The sequence below is a fragment of the Ailuropoda melanoleuca genome, chromosome 2 (genome assembly GCF_002007445.2).
Source record: "Ailuropoda melanoleuca isolate Jingjing chromosome 2, ASM200744v2, whole genome shotgun sequence".
Taxonomy (NCBI): domain Eukaryota; kingdom Metazoa; phylum Chordata; class Mammalia; order Carnivora; family Ursidae; genus Ailuropoda; species Ailuropoda melanoleuca.
In genome coordinates this window covers 73096196-73103577 of record NC_048219.1, presented here as the reverse complement: position 1 = coordinate 73103577, position 7382 = coordinate 73096196, and positions in this window count along the sequence as shown.

The window sequence follows — 7382 nt, the reverse complement described above, 5'->3', positions numbered from 1 at the left end:
TTATTTATTCGACAGAGATAGAGACAGCCAGCGAGAGAGGGAACACAAGCAGGGGGAGTGGGAGAGGAAGAAGCAGGCTCATAGCAGAGGAGCCTGACGTGGGGCTCGATCCCATAACGCCGGGATCACGCCCTGAGCTGAAGGCAGACGCTTAACCGCTGTGCCACCCAGGCGCCCCTTTATCCACCATTTTTATTATACTTTTTAATTGGGGTATGATTGACTCATATGTGGAATTTAAGAAACAAAACAAACGAGCAAAGGGGAAAAAAGAGAGAGAGAGAGGCAAACCAAAAGACAGCCTCTTTACTATAGAGAACAAACTGATGGTTACCAGAAGGGAGGTGTGTCAAGGGATAAGTTACATACATGATGGGGATTAAGGAGGGCACATGTCTTGATGAGCACCGGGTGCTGTATGGAAGTGTTGAATCACTATTTGTATATCTGAAACTAATATTACACTATATGTTAACTAACTGGAATTTAAACAAAAACTTTTTTAAAAAGGTCTAATTTACAGCAANGTCTAATTTACAGCAATACATTGTAATCAGGCAATGGACACATGATCATAGAAACACTGGTGTACTGAACCACCCACAGCTCCCAGTCTTATAGAGTAAACAGCCTTTTCATCAGCCTTGAAAGTACATCTGAGCCATTATCTTGGAGATCACCATTTGAGGATGGGAACCATTTACCCTCTAAATCAATAATTATTACATGGTCTTTAATCCCAAAATGATAGATCCAAAAATGATAGTGTATCAACATTTGGAAGTATAAGTGACCCCCCACTTACCATCATTCCCAGTAGGACACTTCAGGAATTTTTGCCTTCTTTTACCATACCCTTGTGTTCCATGTTACTAGAGGCCCCATTTCAGGGAGGGGAAGCTTCCACCAGTAGCAAGAGTAAGGATACCTAGGTACTTCAATATATAAATTGGACAGTCAAGAATCTATGAAGCAAATGGGAATAGGGAAATTAAATGAAGAATTAAATAACACAAAAGATGCAGATTAGCATATCATTAACAAAGAAGTGGTAAACGAAACTATAGTTTTGAATGTCAAGAAGTTTGAAAAATATTATAAAATAAATGGTTAAAAGACTATCTAAGCTTAGGCTAAGATTATCATAATTGTTTAAAATGAATCTCAAGAAGCAGTGAGGGAATCAGTGCTTAGCTTACACAGAGTTATGAAGTAAGGGATCATGGGTGAAAATGCATTCCCATTGCAGAAAGCAGGAAGGAAGCTGAGGAATGAAATTATACCTCTGACATAGGCAACTGCAACCGCAGAGACAGGAACTTGGATTTTAGAAAATAGAAATTTTCATATAATAGGGAGTAATAAAAACAATAAAATAGAGAGGCTGATGTTCAATAACCCACATTCTTCAACAAATATCTGGGTTATCTATGTGTTATGGTATTTTTATTATTAAGATGTATGAACAGGTCTTAAATTCTAGAAGAAGAGATTGGTCATATATGTTAATCATATTCGTGTAAGTCGGAAACATACGATTATTTTAAAATTACAAATAATAAAACGTGATTATTCAGAAAAGCAAGACAATTATTTTCAACTCAAAAACCAGGGAAAAGGGGCGCCTGGGTGGCTTAGTCGTTAAGTGTCTGCCTTCGGCTCAGGGCGTGATCCCTGCGTTGTGGGATCGAGCCCCACATCAGGCTCCTCTGCTATGAGCCTGCTTCTTCCTCTCCCACTCCCCCTGCTTGTGTTCCCTCTCTCACTGGCTGTCTCTATCTCTGTCTAATAAATAAATAAAATCTTAAAAAAAAAAACAGGGAAAATACAAGAGAGAAAAATATGACTATATGGTACTTAACATGGTGACATTTTCACAGTAGTAGCTCAATAAATATTTGTGAAACAATGAATAAAAATATATACACTGAACTATAGAGAACAAACTGGTTGTTTCCAGAGAGGAGGTGAGTGGAGGGGATGAGTTAAATGTGTGATGGGGATTAAGGAGGACACTTGTGATGAGCACCGGGTGTTGTATATAAGTGAATCACTAAATTGTACACCTGAAACTAATATTACACTTTATGTTAACTAACTGGAATTTAAATAAAGACTATTTTAATTTACAAAAATGAAAAAGTATATATACAAAGAAGAGAAAAATTTTAAAACTGAAACATACGGTTTTTATAAGATATTTTAAAACCTAGATTGTATTAAATTGTAACTCCAGGTTAATAAGTTTGCACTTTCGATTAGGAGAACTACTGATAGCATTACTAAAACAGTGAAGATAATAGGGCTTTTCCATTAATTATGCCTCTTTTGCTGCAGGCAACAAAAACCAATTTGAGGGAAAATAACTAATATTCAATAAATTAGAGAAAGCTTTCTACAAATAAAGTTGTGTTTCACAGAAACCAAAGGTTAGAATGCAGGTGGACATTAGAACTCCAGCAGCATCTCTGCTTCTTTCTGTGTGTTTGCTCTTGTTCTTTGTGAACCATTTATGTTGGCTGTCAGTCCACAAGAAGTACTACCATCACTGTAGCATCTAACTGTTCATGTGAAAATGTATACTATATAAGGAAAATAATCCACAGCTATGAATTTTAAATCTGGCATGAAAGAAACTTTTTAGTCTAATTTATTCTGGCTAGAGGTGGACAGTAGGCATAATTTATTACAAATAAGAACAGACACTTGTAAATTAAAAATTAAAAAATTCCAGAAACCCAGAAAATTGTTGAAAAGTCAAAACTGATTATTGACTCATGGACAAACACCCCAAAACCCGAGTACTATAGTTCAAAATTTACTATCTTCATAGCAAATGCCAGATTTAAGAGTGTTTAAATGAAGTTTAAACTTACTTGAATTTATACAATATAAAATATAAAAAGAAACAAATTGTGAACAATGTTTTTAAAATATTTTGCCTATGTTAAGGAAATATTAAATGCATTGCATTTTTCTAACCACTTTAGGTAGATTTCGAGAACTTCTTTTTTCATCTTTCAAAATTATACTAACATCTTGAAAGCCTAGTATTTAGAAGTATAATATCATTCATTGATTTAATACTTATGAATGTGAATGTAAAGAGAAACCTATTTAAGAAAATAGAAAATATTTTAAATAAAAGATTATTTTTCCCAGAAAGTAGATATTATGATTGGTCAAATTTATTTTTCAGGATATATGCGGTTTTGAATTTATCTGCAAGTTAATTATAATTGTAGTTTGATTTTTCAGTTTAAAAAAAGGTTCTCAGATATTTATTTGAAAGGACTTTAACTTGAGAAATTAACCAATTTCCTAAGGATGGAAAAAATTAAAGTATCAGTTTTCCACTGCCTTAGGTTATAACCTTGGTGCTACAAAGCTTTTGCTTAGAAAAATTACCTCATAAAACTCACTCAAGAAGCAAGCACTCAAATAGCATATTTGTTTCTGTATTGGAAAAATATTTAAAAGAAAATTATGTTGTCATTAGTAAAATCCATTTGAAATTTTAATAACATATCTAGAGACAAAAGAGCTTATAGGACATCATTCTTCTTTTTCATCATATACAATTTATTTGCATTTTATGTCATGCTCACTTATTCCAATACTAGAATACTCCTCCTGCTGTGTGAATTTGTGATATTCTTTATCTTTATTTGAACATTTTCAAACATAAATGTAGAGTATCTTTTATATTATGTAAATTGTGTACTTGTAAATATAAAATCTGAAATATTAGTTTTAGATCATTTTAACAACATTGTCATATAGAGAAAAATATTTTCAACAATATAGATCTGTTCATTCAGGTGTTCAGAACAAAAATACGAAGGAAAATGGTTTTAAGCACACTATATTCCCAGTTAAAGTAATTATTTGTCAAGTCTGTTATAAAAGGAATTTATTCTCCATGGGAGTCCTTGGGTGTTAAAAAGGCAAATCTATCTCTTAATAGACTTTTGTAGTTGTTGTTCTGTTTTTGTTTTCTAATGCATACAGAGATGTGGATAAAATGCCATTAAAATGGATTAATAGGTTTCAGTGACATGGAATATATTGCTTGAGATAACTTTCACCAGAAGAGGAAGAGATCAAAGTTGGATAGAAACTAACTGGTGATAAAGCTCTTATCAAAACCAGACTTGATTTTATATGTGGTTGGATATGAGTCAGTGCAACACTTTGACATGCATATCAATCTAGAATAACATGTTGCTTATGTTATTGCATTATCTGAATGACAGTGTTAATATGTGTATACAAAAAGACACTATATACAGAGATCATGCTAAAGTCGGCTAAAGATTGGTAGTGTTGTAAATTACGTTTATTCAATACTTAAGTACTTAATGTGTACCAGGATTCAGACGCCATACTGGGAATGAGTATAAGAAAGGCACACAAAGTCTATTGCTTCATGGATACTATGCTGTCTGACCTATTTGTTCTCATCTACCAGACATTTTTGGGAAAAAAACCCAATAATACATATTTAGGGTTTGCACAACACATGTAATGTCTGTCATCATCTTTAACACTTTTACCCAACACTTAAAAATATAAAAAACATTTTTAGCTCATGTACATTACAAACACAGGCCACAAATGATGGTTTGCCAACCCCTGATCAAAAAAAATTCATGTATTCGATCCATGACACCAGTAAGTTTAATTCTTATTATCTGGAAAATTTGGATGCTAGCTCACACTTTTTTCCACTCCAAGGATAGTCATCATTTTTTGTAATTTAACAATTCTTCCCATTCAATATGCTGGCCTTTAAGTTGGACTGGATATGATTGATTGGCAATCAGCATACATTTCAGTCTCCTTCCAGTTTTCTTTCCTGGGTTGCAGAGATAGGACATTTCTTTTAGTTTCCCTTGATGTTAATTAGGTTCTAGATGTAGATAAATTTCACAAATTATATTGCTTTATAAAATTAGAAAGACAGTAATTAAGCAGAGGCCGGCTACCTGCTGCATGAGGTTAGTGAGCAAGATCACGGATGTTACAATGATGAATCACTCCGTAGATACTGGAAGGTGGTGCAGTGCCAAAAGCTGTTGGGTTTCACTTTCCAGTGTCCATGACATTGTGGAAGTTCTGGTACTAATGCTTTGATTCTGGATCCCTGAACTTCAGGTAAAGCGTGAATAGTTGACCCCAATAGTTGCAGCCATGACCTTATGGTTTTCCATATTCACAACTGCGGCAGAGATAATAACAGAGTTCTGTTCTCCTGTTTCCTGGCAATCATTTGAGAAGCCCTAGCCTGGAGCTAACTTCTTTAAAACTTATAATAATTTTAAAAGCATTAAATAACTGGTGTAATACCTAAATAATTTATCTTCCTTTCCATATATCTTTAATGATAATCTATGGTGTAACTAGAAATGGTTGTGGGTAAATATTACTCAAAGATGGGAAGGAAACTGAGATTGATTATCTCAACCAAGAGTGTTTTTCAGTGAGACTCAATTATCATTGGGAAATAGGACATTGGTAATTCATGGAATGCAACAGGAAAATACTTAAATTATTTTTCATAGTCACCTGAAATGAAATACTAATGTGATTGGCCATTTTTTTGCAAATAAACAATGCAAGGTGTACATGGGGTAGGGTGGCATTTCTGTCTGAAGTGGAGAAGTTCAAGAAAAATAGAGGCAAGCCCAGAACTTTAAATTCCTAGTTTTTAAAACATGATGAAGAAATAAGAAGACTTTATTACTGCCCTGAAATAATTTCTTTTCATTAACCACAGGAGTGACATACTTAAAATCACATGCAGATCTGATGCTATGAGTTGCTGAGTTAGAGCATCAGTTGAATTTACAAATATGTCTAGTTATCCTACAGAAAAAAACAAAAATTGGGCACAGATTTGGAAACAGTAAAACTCCAATCACTGGAGTTGCAGAGATGGGACATTTCTTTCAGTCATTTCTAGGTCAATTCAGTTGATACCAAATGTCCAACACCATTGCCAGCATATGCAGCCTTACATCAGCTACTTGAGAAGTTGTACCTGGCTTGCCTAGAAACCCTGTAATTACCTCACTTGAAGTAGTGACCTTGCAAAAAAGAGTATTCCTCCATTGCTCCCATTCCTTTTTCACGTATAAGTAGAGTCGGATCTTAGAAAATCCAAGAGAACATCAAATGTTCCTTAAAATGGAATGAGGTTTTGTTTATTTCTTAGGTTGAATCATATGAAATTATATTTGACCATTTTTGACCTATAAATATGACAACATATCTCTTTCTGCCTGAAAATTAGCATATGCATTAATAATATATATAAAAATGGCCAGTAAGTAAAGATAGAACACATAGTATGAATTCTAGCTTTAGTTTGACATAAATGTATTGATATAAGGATACTTACTATAGTTTCTGAACATAGTGCATTAGTTTAAACAACTGCATACTCAGTTGATAGTTTTAAATCTCAATTTAATAATGATTCCTACTAAAAGATATTTGGATGTCAAAGGTGCCGTGGCTTAATGTCGAGGACGAAATTCAAACAGGTATACAGAAATTTCAATAATCTGACTTCACAGGACTTTTCTCATCTGAGAGAACACTGAAAATAAATCTTCAACAAGGCACTAGGATTAAAGGATCATCAACATTCTTTCAAAACTCTCTAGTAGCTTTCCTTTGTAGGCTGGAGATAAGATTAGAAGAAACTGCCATGGAAAATAGGCTCTCTGAATCAAAGGAGCAAATATGTTGGGTGGCAGAGTCCAAATGGCAACATCTAACCAGCCAAATAAAAGTTAGAATGGGTATTATAACAGGTAGCATAACTAGAGAGGTAATTGGCAGATTGCACCAGAAGAACCATTGGTAATGTTGAATTGATCTCCAGGTTACTATAAAAGATATAGCTGAGCAATGAACAAAAGTTCTAACATATCTGCAAAATAGCCACAACAAAATCTAAATGTGATAAAGAGAAGCTTGAATCATTACCTTGATGAAGATCCATGGCCCCACAAGTTTTCACTAAAATTACTCCACTGTGTCTTCTTCGAAGGCACATATTGTTTTTGATTGTTTTTGAGGGAGAGTGACGTGGGTAAAGATTATATTCTGGATTTGAGGTATTACTAATATTTTATAATGTAGGAAACCAAAATGGGCCTCCAGTTCAAATGGGTATCACGGAGGTCAGAAAATGAATGAAATTTGGACATGAGTCCATCTTGGCAGTGTACTCTGGGAGTGAAGATATGAAAACTCATCCATTCTGGATATTCTTCTAGTTCTGGGATGTGTGTCAGAAGAGAATGTTCCTGACATTAAAATCTACTTTACTTGTTTGTATGGCCTATGAGGAAGACAGATGAATCTTGTAA